The following is a 16,441-nucleotide window of genomic DNA, read 5'->3' as shown; positions in this document are numbered from 1 at the left end:
CTTTTTGAAATAAGGACTTTCTATTACCTCATTAATGGTTTTTTTTAAAAACAGCGTAAGTCACTTCAAAATTTTTGACCAAACAGCCGATCTCTCACATTGAGGAGTAATTGTACATTTCTCAAAACAATTAATATGAATCATTCTAGATATTAGATTTTTGACAGTTTTGAATCAAAATTAGTCCTAATATGAAAGTGCCGGGACCTCCATATGATGATTTGAGGATAAATTATAAGATGAAAATGAGTTTTATCATAATAAGAACCATTGTAAGGACAGAAAGCACCTGTGAAAAAGATTCATTTTGATGGGTTCCTTCCTAACCCATGGTCCCACATCTCAAAGTGAGGCACTTCACTAAGAAATTTGTAAGAAAACCACATATCTCACTTTTACGAGGCTTCAAGTGTGCCTCACAGCGTAATTTTATGGTGCCAGAGGGCCACTTTTAAGGCCCCATCCCCGGGGCCGCATGGACTCAAATTTGTCTGTCAAAGTAAATCATGGCATAAATATGTCTATACTCAAGGATAATGCACGAAGATATTGTTAGATAACGGATTAAGCACTTTTGCAAGACTTTAAAGTGACCCTCCCATCCGCTTTCAAATTATTTTTTTTAATCCCTCTTTCGAGGGCGTAGGGGCCAAAAAAACAGGTTGGGTGACCAAATATCACCCAATTGGTACTAAATGGGTCAGAGCTGTTGGAAAAATACAATTTCAGTCGTCATATCGACATAATTTTTCCCGTTCATTTTTGTGAAAATCGCTCAAAAGTCCATGTTTGAAGTCAAAAATTTCAATTTCCTCAGTTTTCCTCAGTCTGTCGACCCTGAATCCTGAAAATACCCACTTCGGACTATAACATTCCGCCTGAAACCGCTTGAGAGTAGTTGAGAGAAATTTTTAATCGGACTGTGAAATTCGAAAAAAACGTTTACTTTTACATCACTTTTCAACCTCCTGTGAAAATCACTAAAAAAGGAAATTTCGAAAATACTGTGGTTAGTTGTGTAGAATATACCCTTAAGAATGTGTTGCATATCGCCGAACTTCCCTCCCATGGTCGCACAGTTGAAGTAAACTGATCGACGAGTAGCGCGTCGAAACATATAAAAAAAATCGCTGAGAAATAGGTAACTTCGTGGTCTCTTCGCGGGAAATTGAGCCACTCGAAAAATGGCACATACATGGCTACTGGGGTAAAAAACGGTGTAGATTTCGAATATCACATTGGTTTTCCAAAAAAAAAAAATTTAAAATTGAGGTTTTGGCCAGGTTTTTCGGTCAAATACCACAGTGTGCGCCGTGCTGATGGCACTATGTTTGGCGCAATGCGTGAAGTATTCATGCAGTCTTGTAGGCGCTATGCGTTTCACGCCAACCGCTCCTCACCGCACACTGTTTGACGCGATGCGTGAAGTATTCATGCAGTCTTGTAGGCGCTAATGTGTGTTACATGCCGACCGTCGCGCCGAGGGCTCCTATCCTTTTCATCTCAAGTCCTCGCCATCATTCCTCTCTGCGCTAAGCTCCAGGCCAAATTGCGTGTTTAGTTCCTCTCCTAACTCGACTAATTGAAGATACTGTCTCTTGTGTCACCGAAAAACGACAAAATTAGAAATTACTATACTCTCAGGAAAAAGAGATTTTGTTTCCTTTTCTTATTGATAATTTTTTTTTTCTAAATCCGATCTTTTTTATACCTACATTTAAAAAAATTGCAAAATTTGCCGCCCCCTAAATTTGCCTCCATGGGCCGCGGCCCATGTAGCCACCGCCACCCCCTTCATCCGGCCCTGATATTTATTTATTATAGAGAATATTTCACTTTCTCCTTCCTTCTTTCCTCCCATTTTTCTCATTTATATGCTTATTCCCTCTATTTTTCTTTGATTTGTTTTTATTCCTTTTCATTTGTGTCGCTCTCTTTCAATTTCAAGAGCGTCCTCGTTTTGCATCATTTTATTAGAAGTGGTGAGGCTTGAATCTGTCAGGCTAGAGGTAGAGGTATTGGAAGCAGTGATCTAGCTAATCTGTCTTACAATAAATTTATCGTAGAGGCCGTTTGGCTGGATTGCACGTATAACACTTTAAACACTATACAATTTTCTTGGAAAGACAGGATGATATTTATTTAGTAGCATGAACAGAACAGATACTAGGGTGGCAGAATTTTTTAGTACCCCTTTTTAGCTGCATTTCTTGTCATTGACCGCATTTTCGTATGAATCTCCGTTACATTAGCTGGATTTCTGTCTAAGAGGTCAAATCGTGATGTTTAAAAAAATTTAGATCATATAACTCTTTCGTCCTCGTTAGAAAATTTTATCGAAAGGGCGTGAGTTTTTTCTCCCTAAAACTTGACAATGTGACCCTCCAGGGACAGTCCTGATAAATATGAATGATCCTTGGGTGATTTTCGGTAAATGTACATCCCTTGGTACCTTTCAAATTCTATTTAAAATCAAATTCAATCTAAAAATACTCGTGTGTAAGGAATTTGCAGTGGCGATTTTGCAAGTTGGCAACACTGTTTATTCCTCCATTCAAATTCATTAGAAATATCGATTATAGGTGAGGCAAGCTACCTCACAAAGACTCGATTGTTTTACATACAAATGGATGAATAACATGGTTGCCAACTTTCAAGAATCGCTACTGGGAATCTGAAAGATTGGGTGGTGGCTCGGCGGATCATAACAAGGAAATTTTTAAAAGTGAACCTTTCAAAACGCAATTGGAGCCAGTTTACAATGAAAGACGAGCTTTCATGCGAAGTCACATTACCGAAGCCGGCTTAAAATTAAAGGGATTTGGGTCAAGGATTTTTAATAACCCAAACACTCGTTAAACAGAAAATTTTCATTGGGGACCTGATCAAAAAAAAGGTCATAAACACAACGATGAGTCAAAATCGATCGTATTAACTGATCATGAATTTAAAACAAACACGTTGGTAACCTTTCCTTAAATTCCGACTCAAGTTCAGATAGATCAAAATTCCCATTCGACCATCTGCGATGAGTGGTGAACGGCACTCATTTGCAATTCATCGATAGAGACATCCGTCAAAATTTATTTTCGTCGCTTTGGGCCTCCTGACCTAACTTAACGACTGATTATTAATGGGTGACAAATATGGTAATATTCGTGTCATTGAACGGGCTGAAAGACGACACTCTTTTCGTTCTAAACACTAACGGAAAAGACTCGGTTGGAACAGAAGCGTCGAAAGAATTCCAATCCTCTCCCAAGTTCAAACGATGTTTCCGAGACGAGACAACGAGAGGCGCAAGTTTCGATTTCGACACTTTGTGGAGACGAACGTAGGTGAAGTTGCATACACCATCAACTGAAGGCATTTTATACGTCAGTTATCAGACAAATTATGCGTCATTATACATTTAGTGGATTAAATTGACCTTCTATGGACCTTCTTAAAAAAGGAGTATACATATGTGTTGAGCGGAAGAAGTCAGGTTACATTTAATATTATGATAGCTGAGATATTAGAGATAGAATTATTGAGATAGAACTATTATTTCACATAGGAAGTAAACGAAAAAACACATTTCGAAGTTTTCTAAAGTCAGAGTGTCTGGAAATCGTCGACTAAGAACCAGTTCGAGATTTCGTCGACCACGTTCAATATGTAAACCTCTGCTTTAGCTCAAAAACAGTTATTTTTCGGTGAATATGCAGCGAAAGTGATATTGGTGTAAAAATTGACCCTCTCAAAATGCGAATAAGATTTGAACACTTGCTATATATCCTCACGTATAATGTAGTCAATAACCGTTAAAAACAAAATATTTGGAACTTATATGAATTTCCAATCTTCTGATTATACGATTTTATGAAAAATACGCAAATATACACTTTGTTATTTTTGTTGAGCTATATAAATTTGCTAATCGGAGGGACTCAATACATTATTCCAGTCAAAATGTATGCACCATCATACTTAAAATCAATTCGCATTTGCGGCTTTTGGTTAAGGAAGAAAGATTAGGACCAGGGGGAGGGGGGGATTGCTTTGAGCAAAACTTAAAATACGAGGGTTTGTGTGCTGAATTTTTGTTGACAAAGAAAGTTCTGTGAAATCTAACGACAATTTTGTGAATTTATGGCAAAGAGCTCACGATTTTTCACTATTTTTGTAGAAATAACTCATCAAACCTATACGAACTCTTTTTGTCTCTTCCTCTTCAATTGCATCTCATATTTTTAAATGTTGAAATTCCAAAAATTCTGTATTTTACGACATGCTGAAAATTTCAAGATGAGTGTCTCCTCAGGAGCTAAACATTGTTTAACATACTATTGTGTGCGCAAATTTTTACTGAGGATTTTCTCTGGCAGGAGCGATGAATTATTTTGCCTGAAATTAGGAAAAGAATCAGAATTTCAATCTAAGTTAGAATATTTGACTATTCGCCCAGGCATTTGACAAAATGCCTAATTTTACTATTCGCCTGCGACATATCGATTGGTTTGCCATTAAACCTATGGCAAAGGATCGATAGACTGCAGGGTGTTCGCAGCGAACACCTTAATAATCGATTCTCTACCATAGCTTCAAATGAGGAAATATCGATGATCGCTAGTGCACGCCACGCTACCGGCAGCAAGACTGCCGTGCTAAGGAAGAACGCCGTATAAGCCTTCAGACGTTGCCTAGTTTCTTTCGATAAAAACTGAATTTATTAGGAAAACTCTGAATATTCTTTCCCAAAATTTTGAGACATTTTTGCACGCAATTCAATCTAAAATATCTGAAAATTTCGAGGAAAAATATGCATGAATGTCGTCAAAAATACGTGTTTTATCGAGGGAAATAATAGTTAAAGGTAACAATCTTTAAACTTATTCTTTCGTGCCAGGGAAAACGCCGTATGAGCCTTCAGGCGTTGCCAAATTTCTTCTGGCAAATCACTAATTTTCAGGACAATTTTTTAATATTTCTCTGCCAATTTTTCAGATGATTTTGTTTGTAATTTGATCTAAAGTTTTTGAACATTTCATGGGAAAATATTCGCAAATTTCGTCCAAAATATACATTTTATCCAAGGAAATTTGGCAACTCTCGAATGTTCATACGGCGTTCTTCCTTAGCACGGCAGAAGAGTGGACGAGCGTCATCGTTGAACTTGATTTCCGATCGAAGCTGATTGCATCACCGATCGAATCTCCTCTCGCCTCTTCCTCGTCGCTCTCGGGCGGGAGCGGCAGGCGGATACGACCTTGCCGTTCATTGACTTTCATCGCACGTCGCGTCGGCGTCGACGTAGTGTAGCGTCGCGACGCCCGACGTGCCGCCGGACCCCCCCCCCCCCCTCCCGGGCGACTGCATCCCGTCCCGTCACGCTGACCCCAAAAGTAACTAAACCGTGGATCGGAGCGGTCAGTAGATCGTTTTTGGATGCACGCCGGGGTCTCTGGGTTAAAAGGATTCCTCGGTTTTGAAAAATGGTGTGTTCAAGTCGCATTTTGTCGTTTCCCTCTCGAAGCAACGTGCCCAAGTCGTATTTTTCAACGGAAAAATCGCGAGATATTGCGATTTTATCGGCGATAAAATCGCTAGGATCATCAACATCTGAGCACTGGAAAAAAAAACACATTGGATCTAGAGTCCAGACTCTTGAAAGCATTGACAAGATAACATACTCTTGATTCAATCGGATTTTTGCTTGAATCAAAACGAAATCCGCTTAAATTAGGAGGCTTGGTTCTTGATTTAAGCTAGATTCTAATTGAATCAAGAGTACTTTTTCTTGTCGATGTTTTTAAGAGTCTGCATGGAACGCGAAAGTTTACAACCAGATGTATTGCATCTCCAACACTGGGAAAAACGCATTGGATCTAGAGTCGAGACTCTTAAAAACAGCGACAAGAAAAAGTGCTCTTGATTCAATCAGAATCTAGCTTAAATCAAGAACCAAGCCTCTTAATTTAAGCGGATTTCGTTTTGATTCAAGCAAAAATCCGATTGAATCAAGAGTATTTTTTCTTGTCAATGTTTTTAAGAGTCTGGACTCTAGATCCAATGTGTTTTTTTTTTCCAGTGTAGGATCATCAACATCTGAGCGATTATCCTCGATCCTCTTGCAATATAATAACGATTTATAATCCCCGGCAATTTATCGCGATATTATCGAAACAAAAATCGCGATATATGGCGATTTAATCTCGATTTTATCTACGAAAAATGATCGCGATTTTGTCGAACAAAAAATTGCGATGCATAGCGATTTAATCGCCATAAATCGCAATTTTTCATTCAATAATATTGGGATAAATTGCCACCGATATAATCGCGCTTATGAACCGATAAAATCGCTATCTAGCGCAAACACTGCTACTTGGGTAACTACATTTAAGGAGCTTAGAGGATAAGGCGCATAAGAGTAAGATCATGAAGAATATACTTACAAAAATAACAATTTGAACAACCGGTAACAAGGCTAATTTTCACGTAAATACCACCAAAACGTTCCGGCTGGAAACTCAGCCTTTCTCAGTTGGAAAAACGGTATAAAAAATTTAAAAATCCAAAAACTTAGTACTTGGCTGGATTTTTAAAATGTTTGACTGTTTTTATCCAACTGAGAAAGGCTGAGTTTTCAACCGAGACGTTATGGTGGTATTCGTGTGAAAATAAGTCTTGTTAACCGCTGTTTAAATGTTTATTATTGTGTATCTTGAGTAAATTTGTGCCCTTTCCTGCCGACATCCAACCGCTAAAATTGTATTTTGTTTGTTGGAAATGTAACCCCACAAGCTTTCAGAACAAAAAATACCTGCGAAAATAAGTGATACGGACCACGAAAACGGTGCGTCAAATTGTGAATTTTATAATATTTCTTAACGTTCTCATCGTGACTGTAGGGCGGGTTTACTTTGAATTCATTCGATCATGTCTCACTTATTTAACTATAGGTAACATATTCTACTGATGCAATTCAGAGTTGGACTATTCTTTTCCTACATACTCCTGTGCCTTGTAGATGCATGCATGACTACTTCCCCCAAAGAACCTTATTTACCACAATAGAAAAAGTAGAATTTACACAAGTCAAGAATTAAACACCTCATACTATAAACCAATGAATCGTATTCGATACGTCACACAGGCGTTCTGTAGCTGAGATTACATCGATATCGATTAGTTCATCATGTGAACATAGCCTCAAAAATCAATGGAATAATCTGTGGAATCGGGTTTTTGTGATTGATTTTTGATTCCTATTACTACCACATGATGACAATGAAAAGTGAAACTGTTATAGGAATTCCCTCTTTTTCAGCTTCTCTATATAACTTAAATCAGAGGCGGATCCAGCAATTTGGCAACCCCGGATTTCCTCCATTTAAACTTATGCTAAATAGTCGATTCTTGACGGAGCACTTGGTCCCTCCAAGAATCGATACATTATTTCCATAGGTTTGAATGGAGAAAAGACAATGTTGCCAATTTGCTGGATCCGCCAATGACTTAAATCCTAAAATGCTTGTTTAAGGTTGTGTTCTATTGTTTTGAACCAAACGATTCATCGAACCACTATCGAATACGATCGATCGCTAAGATCCAGTCACAAGCTGGAGCTACTACGCACGCCTCTAGCTCCTTCAAGTCCACATTTCGAAACAACGAAGCCCGATGGAATTCGGCGAGCGATTTTTTTCTTGTTTTTAGCGCTGCCAAATGTGATTGGACGGATTCAGTGCAAAATGTGAAAAAAGACGCTCGGTTACAAGGCTCACAACCGCAACCACCGAAATCAGACTATTCAGGTTAAGGTGAGGTCTGACCGGCGTTGCCATCTCGGCGAAAACCCGCATTTTCGGTGCGAGAGTGATTGACATGTGGTGAGTATGAGTTCAAAAGATGGTAGGCGGTATCAGGTGTCGCTACAAGATTGTGCAGCTATACAACATAAAACAGGAATCTTGTGTAGTTTAGGAATATCAATTTTTTTCGTAAATTGAGATGCACTTCGATGGCCCTGTGCGAACCCTGCGACGTTGCAGACTTCCTATTATACTTTATTTTTTCTTTGTACCTAAAACTTAACGTAATTTCTTGAAATCCTCTTTGGTTCTTCTTCTTTGTTAGCAGAATATTCTATATAAATTTCAAGCCTCGAGGTTTGATTCTTTCTCTTCAAGAATAAAAAATAGAAAAGGATCGGAAATGGAGATGTTGCATGCATGTGTGAAGAATTTGCGATTTGACTGTTGATTCTTATGTAAAAGTTTGCGAGAAACACGATGGTGCCGCACTGGTTTTCTCTGAAATCAACTCCCGAGCTCAAAAAAATCTCTCAAGTTGAGGCCAAAATGGAGGGGATATCCCACGCTATCCAGAGAGTCCACCTCTACATCAAGACAAACTCTCCATGCAAAGATAGGGAGCAAATACATTAGCAGGGTTGCCGTGTTTTCAGTTTTGGAGTCCCCAGATAAAGTGGCAACCCTACTAATGTATTTGCTCCCTATCTTTGCATGGAGAGTTTGTTTTGATGTAGAGGTGGACTCTCAGGGTAGGGTGGGATATCCCCTCCATTTTGGCCTCACTTTGAGAGCTTTTTTTGAGCTTGGGAGATGATTTCAGAGAAAACCAGTGGCACCATCGTGTTTCTCGCGAACTTTTATATAAAAATCAACGGTCAAATCGCAAATCCCTCACACATGCAACATCTCCATTGAAATACGCGGTTTCCCACTTCAGTTATCGATCGATATTTAGGGAAAATGTCTGAATGAAAAGTACATGGGATACCTAAAGGCATTTAAATTATTTTACCAAGAGGAGCACCCCAGAGGCGAGGCGTGAATGATCGATTATTATAACTACATTTAATTCGTGGTAAAAAATCGATTATTATGATGTTCGTTGCGAACACCCTGTTTATCGATCCTTTTCCGTAGGTTTAAATGACAGATCAATCGATACATCGCAAAGCACGCTACACCACTAATGGAGCAACCACAGCAACATTTTATGTCACGTGTTGGTTTTTGAATTTTCACTCTGCACGTACTTGTAGGATCAACCACCTCAACACATGGTATACAGATAAAATTAAAATGCATTCATTTGCTACCGCTTAAAGGGAAGGCTGAATTGGACTGTATTGTACATGTCAGCACAAAGACTCTAGAAGCTAAAATATTAGCCACTAATGATTAATAAACTTAAACACCGATATGTTTCATGACCCTAAGTTTCTTACACGGAATGCAGTAAATGAAATAGAGCTTTCAAAAAACGTTTAAGTAAGAAATGAATGTCTCCTATTTAAATTTCTCGCAGTATCTTCAAAGGAGCTAAAGTCTACTTAAGCCATGCCAATTTCTGCGCACATTACACTTGGTCAAATTGAAGAATTTTCCAGTGTGATGATTTTTACTTAAAAACAATTAATGTTTTGTCAAAGAGGGATTTGGAAATCTTACTGCGGATGTTCGCGGTAATAAACTATGACATTTGTGACAAAGTAGTATTACTTCAAATTACTACTTGCCTAAACAATTAGAATTCAACTGAAATTACATTAAATCTCGTAAAACATGTGACTGAACCATATGTTTTTAAAATAAAGTTTTGTTTAACATTTAATTTCAATTCTCAACAAAAAAAAAGTATTAATGTTGAGTTTTTAACTCATAACATTTTCTTGACACCTCAAAATCTTATGTTCGAACACCAGGTATAATATAGCCAATAGATGTTTTGGAGCCCGATAAATTATATATACTTCTACTACTAAGTCATTATTGGAAAGTAGATTGCCAAATATATTTACAGAATTTTTTGTGTTGAAACACAGCTGCCATCTAGTGTGAGAGTGAGAACCCTGGACATCAAATTCGTACTTTTTAGCTGCCAGGAATGGCAACCCTGCTGAAACTTCATTACTACATTGAGAATTTGACTAATTACATAAGTAGGCTTACTCACACTGTAGCATTCTTGAGTCATCTTGGCATCATCTCTCAGAATTTGTTCTTGCTTGTACTTGTGAGTTGATGTTGCACAAAATCGTTGTTACTATTGAATCTTCCAAAAACAGCGCAATTAGATAAATCCAAACTCAAAAATCACAACTTTCACAAGAAAAAAGTCCTAGTCTGGCGAACTCGGTTTTATAAGACACTTCTAAACTTTAAAAGGCCATACATAACTGTCGTGCTAAGGAGGTGCGCCGTAAAAACATTCAGATGTTGCCAAATTTTCTTGACAAATCACGAATTTTCGAGAATATTTGTGAATATTTATCCTACAGTTTTTCAGGTAATTTTGTTCGTAATTGGATCCAAAATGTCTGAAAAATTCAAAGAAAAGAATTAATAATTTTCTTCAAAAATATACTTATCATCGGAGAGGTTGGTAACATTCGAACGTTCATACGGTGTATTCCTTCGCACCGCAGATGAAACCAAACGAACAAAGTGCCAGCCCCGAAGAAGAGGTATAAAGAAAAAGAGAGGACGAAAAATGAAAATATAAAGAGGAAGAAGAAAAAAAGGAGAAAATAAAACAGAGGACAAATAAATTCTTCTGCTCCTTCCTCTTTTCCCTGTCTCCTTCTCCTCTCCTCTCATCTTTGACTCACTCTTTATTTCTCCCCTCCTGCTTTTTCTTCGTATTTTCCTCCCTCTTATCTGTTATGTATCAAAAGTCCTTACAAAGGGCATTAACAAAGGGTCGTCTTGTTACGCATATATGTTGCGCCTTCAATTTCGATTCACGGCAAAACGATCGACACCCATGCTCGAATAGTTATCTCATGTGAAGCCGAGCGTCCATGCATATTGTCCGTCATATAATTAGAAGAGGATTGTTTGCAGGTGATTTTCCTTCATTTTCGGTGGACGGCAAAATAGCCAGCACTCATTCTCGAGTGATTATCTCATTAAAAGCCTGCATAATTCTTTAAGGGTAAGATAAGAGGACGCAGTCTGAGGAGTGTATGTCAATTGACTAATTTGTTTGAGGAATCGACCATTATACCCTATGTCTCCCTGCAGAGGGAAGGTGATAACATTTGCATAAAAAATTTTCCGAATAGAAATACACTTAAAGATACGCCCTTAAAAATAAGGGCATACTTTTCCAAACTAAACGATCAGGTTGAAAAATCAGACTCTGTATTTGAGTCGAAGACTATATGCATCTCACTTTATTTGCCTCTAACTCTATAAATTTCCTTAATTGTCTCACATAAGTTGGAGTTTTATTCGACTCAATTTACGAGTATTGACTGGACTCATTTTTAATATGTTTTACAGCCTGTCGTGAATTTTAACATTGAGCTTCAATCTCGTATGGGGCGGTCCGAGGAAATAAAAAAAAAATTCGGCGAATCATGAGCACAGTTCTTTAACTGTTTTCAGAGGTGAAATTCTGCAGCTTAGTGTCAGCTTAGGAAGTAATTTTGAATATCTGAATATAAAATGCTCGATAAATTGACCATGTTTGAAAAGAAATTTTCCCTAGGCCAAATATTGTTGTTAACAGGAGACTTTTCACTTGAGTTGGGAATCCTGTTTGTCTCCATTTAAATGCATTAAAAACATCGATTATTTACATACATTTAAATTGAAGCAGCATTAAATTGAAGCAGTGTTGCCACCTTGCAATAATGCAATACAAATTGTATGAAAGACAAAAGTCAAATTTAATTTACACTTTCAGTTCTTTCAGTGGAATCCTACATTTAAAAAATCCTACTTACATCTTGTAGAATTCTTCAAATCCTGATTGAAATCTCTGATCTTATTTTAGAGTGATATTTTAAATTATTTTTTTTTTATGTTTTGATTTATGTTCGGCTGACAGAAAGGCTGTAAAGAAGTCGCAATAGTGCATTTGGGTAAATTTCTCGTTACGATAAGCAAAGAAAACTACATTTTGAGTCATTTTGCATTACATTAACTTATGGCGACCGCCATTTTTGGATCCTAAGGGCTCCATTCAGCCTAAGATGGCTGAGCCAATCAGAGGTGGTAACACCAGTGGCCATACTCTCTCAATATAGGTACTCTAGGTGTTCGCAGCGAACACCTCAGTAATCGATTAGTTACCACAGGTTTAAATGGCATAACAATCGATATACCGCAAAGCACGCCACTCCACGCCACTGGTGGAAACAAGTGGTTGCAATGGACAAAGGAGGTAAATAATAGACAAACTAACAGCAACGCACGAGCGACCGGATTATTAGTCCATCATTTTCCCCTTCAGTCTATAACAATTCCGTCCGTTTCAACCAATAGGATGATCCTTATGGCTTCTTTGTCTATCGCTGGGTCTATTAATTTAAACAAGTGATCTGAGGTATAAACGCTTCCGTTTAAATCCAGCACATCCAATCATATCCCCTCTTTTCCCCTCCTACGGCTGTGTGATGAAAATATCAAACATGCGCTAGTGCCCTAGGCACCTTCCTTTGTCCCGAACGTTTTTCCTCATTGAGGATTTTTTGTGCTTTCACTTTTCCTCCGCTCTGAATATCCACGTGTTTGTGCACATTTTTCAAGTTGTTTTCTTTCTTTTTTTACTGAAATATTCTCTCTCGCTGCCTCTAAGCCGAGTCAGCTCAAAGGCTCAGGATCAGGGGCGAGATTTTTTGAATAAGAAAAAAAATCGATAACTTCACTTCTTTCGAAAACTGAGTAAGATGACTCATTCAGGACTTCATTGTGCCATTGTGCAGTGAAATCAAGGTTTGCATACTGAGGTCAACCTGCATCAAGAGATTTAAAGAATACATCTCTGCTATTTTTACATGAGTAATACGTTAGTGACTAAGGCTGCATTACAAGTCTAAATAGTGTTGCCTCTCATAGCGAAAGCGGTCACATAAATACCTCATAAGACTCCGATCATTGAAATGGCTACTTAAGCGTGTTTAATACTTGAATGATCCATCCTGCTGGATGCAATGGACCACTAGACAAGGTACGAATTTTAACAATCTGATACAATTTTCTTAACAAGAATTTCACGTAGAACCCGATTAACACAACGAAAATTACTGAAACCAACTCCTAACAAAGATATTAACGTTTTTATTTCACATTGGTTACGAGGAATTTGAACTGCCCGCTCACAAGAAACTCAAAGCTCTACGCGAGTCAATTCGCGCGCACTACAACGGTTTCAGCAAGCTTCTCAATCGAGCAATGTTCATTTTCATTTCCCGCCATGTTTTTTTCAAACTATAAGCAATTTGCTATATCTGAGCCAAAGCGTCAAAATTGAGGTTGCCAGATTTTTATATCGCAAAGACTGTCATGATAACGTTTAGCGCGCGATGTGAATCACGTAGAGCATTAAGTTTTCAGGAGCGGATGGTTTGAATTCACGCACTAAGAATCATTAAATAGCTTCGTAAGGAGTTGATTTTTGTAATTTTCGTTGTGCGTATCGTGTTTTACGTGAAATGATGGTTAAGAATCAAGCATCAGAATGCTGAAATTCGTACCTTGTCTAGTGGTCCATTGCAACTCACTTTGTTTCATCCATCCGTAAACAATTTTAAGAGAAGACATTACCTCAAAGGGAACGCACTGCTCATCTCTCGGACATAATGCTCGCTCTTGTGAAAACTTGAATGAAAAACTTGTGACGAAAGGTATTTCGTAAAAGATTTTACCTACTTTTTCTTTCCGATTCCCATCAATTTTTCAGTAGTTTTTTTGTTTTTTGTTTTGTTTTTTGGAACAAAATTATATTTATTGTGATTAATACAAGGAGGAATTATATACCTGACAGAGTATAACTCGAAGGCTTTAGGATTTTTCAGTAGTTGAGCTATGTATACATTTCAGGATTCTACGCATGCTCCTCCTTGAGGCCTCTAGCATAGCTTCCAGGGCCGGATTTACCTACTTGCCGCCCATTCTCATTCGTTTTTGAAACATCAATAAAAACCATCAAGTGAACGTGCCAGCGGGAGAGGGGTGCATAAGACGCGTTTACTCGTGTTGGACAAATTTTTTTGAGAAAGCCCTGTCAACACTACTAGCAAAAGTTCACGGAACTTTTCACAAAATTTACGTTTCGTAAACGTATCTCTTAGTGGACAAGGCCTTCCATTCATAAGAAATGAACGATAAAATTATGAAAGAACAAACCTAAATGTGGTTCAATGATTTTAACTTCCGCCGCGCCGCGCCGCGCAGACCGCACCGTGTTTGGCGCAATGCGTGAAGTATTCCGACAGTCTTGTAGGTACTATGATTCTCACGCCGACCGCTGCTGAACGCACTGTTTGACGCAATGCGTGAAGTATTCATGCATTCTTGCAGGCGCTATCCGTTTCACGCTGACCACATAGACCGCACTATGTTTGATGCAATGCGTGAAGTATTCGTGCAGCCTTGTAGGCGCTAATATGTGTTACATGCCGATCGATCGCCGCGCCGAAGCTTCTCATTTTCATCTCAAGTCTTCGTCATCATTTCTCTCCAAGTCACGCCGTTCCAGGCCAAATTGCGTGTTTGGTTTCTCTCTTAACTCGATTAATTAACGGTTCTGTCACTTGTATGACTGAAAGAAGACAAAATTAGAAATTACTATACTTTCAGGAAATGAGAGATTTTGTCGCCTTTTTCCGTTTGTAATTTTTTTTTTCTAAATCCGTTTTTTTTTATACCTGCATTTAAAAAAAATTGCAAGATTTGCCGCCCCCTAGATTATTTGCCGCCATGGGCCGCGGCACATGTGGCCACCTCCTTAATCCGGCCCTGATAGCCTCTGCGCACGTTACTTACTATTATGAAGCGGTTTTTATAAGAACAGGTTGGTCAATTTAGAGCAAAAGCACTGAAGTTGAACGACCGCAATAGCGATTCTTACAAGAATAATCAATATTGCTTTCTCTCCATTTAATTGTATGTGAAACAATCGATTCTTGGTGAGGCAGCTTGCCTCACCTAAAATCGATATTTTCAATGGATTCAAATGGAAGGGAAACCGTATTGCCAACTTGCAAAATTGTCATTGAACAACCGGCACGGCGCAGGACACTCCTTAACCTAAGTCCATACCCGACACGATAAAACTCAAATCATACCCATCCCTAAAATAAAGACTTCTTGTGACGCCCAATGCACATAGGTCAATCGCGTTCTTGCATAATGACGTCTATTTTTTAACGTCATAATTTCTTGTCCGTACTTTTGCGAAAGCACCAGGCATACGTACATACAAGGCATTTAAAACGTATCTATATTTTTTGGAAGAGGAAAAAGAACTGAGGACGTAAAACGGTGAGTATATTCTCACGTACATGCAGCAGAATTCCTGCAGAATTACCATATTATAGATTTACACTGACCTTCCTCATTAGTTCATACTTTTTCCTGTAACATCAAACCGCCCTTTTGTCTTGGATAGAAAAGCAGCACACCCGATGATTATGAGGAACATTCTGATCTTTTTATTTCTCCTCCTTCGACGTACATTAAATAAGAAAAAAAACAACTAAGAATAATCGAATAATGAGCTATAGATATTCAAGACGAAATCATATAATTATTATGAACACCCAATGCCGCATTTATTTGAGGAAAGGTGCCTAAAAAATACGAAAAACTATTTGAAGTTTCCTTAATTCTAATGTAAACCCTATAATTTAAAATTGTATAGAATGATAATTAAACCAGTATTTCACTAGCCTCCGATTGAATCTAACATTTGGTTTCAGAATTTGTTTGTGTGTTTTTTTGTTTTTTTTTTTCTCTAACTAAATACCATCTTTTATTTTTAACGTAGTGATTTTGTGATTGTATGCATCAGGGGTGACGAGGTACCAAGGGAGTGGAAGGAGTCTTGGATCAAGGCCATCTACAAAAAGAAGGGAAGGAAGGACGACTGTAACAACTACCGGGGGCTCTCAGTGACCGGGACAATAAGCAAAGTGTACGGGAAGATACTGAAAGCGAAGATCGAGGACGAATGGCAGGATCACGAAGCAGAGGAGCAGGCTGGTTTTAGAGCTGGCAGGTCTACGATAGATCACCTCTTTGTTATTGTCCAGGTCATTGAGAAGAAAATGGCCGTAGCTCAGGAACTGCATTTAATTTTTGTGGATCTCCAGAAGGCGTATGACAGCGTGCCGTTGGTGAAACTTTGGGAGGCCTTGGAAAAATCGAATTTTAACGGGGGGTTGATTGACGCTGTTAAGCGATTTTATAAAGGGAGTTTTACCAAAGTTAAGTGCCATGGGGGGTTGTCAGCGGGATTTTATGTGACTAAGGGTTTAAAACAGGGATGTTGTTTGTCGCCAACATTATTTAAAATTTATCTCGAGTGCGTGCTAAAAGAATGGAAAAAGAAATGCTCTGGTATGGGTGTCCCCTTGGGTGATCTCGAAACTCTGTTTACTCTGTGCTTTGCTGATGACCAGGTGGTGGTTGTT

The sequence above is a fragment of the Bemisia tabaci genome, chromosome 10, assembly GCF_918797505.1.
Source record: "Bemisia tabaci chromosome 10, PGI_BMITA_v3".
In the NCBI taxonomy this organism is placed as follows: Eukaryota; Metazoa; Arthropoda; class Insecta; order Hemiptera; family Aleyrodidae; genus Bemisia; species Bemisia tabaci.
This window is presented reverse-complemented; position numbering follows the sequence as displayed.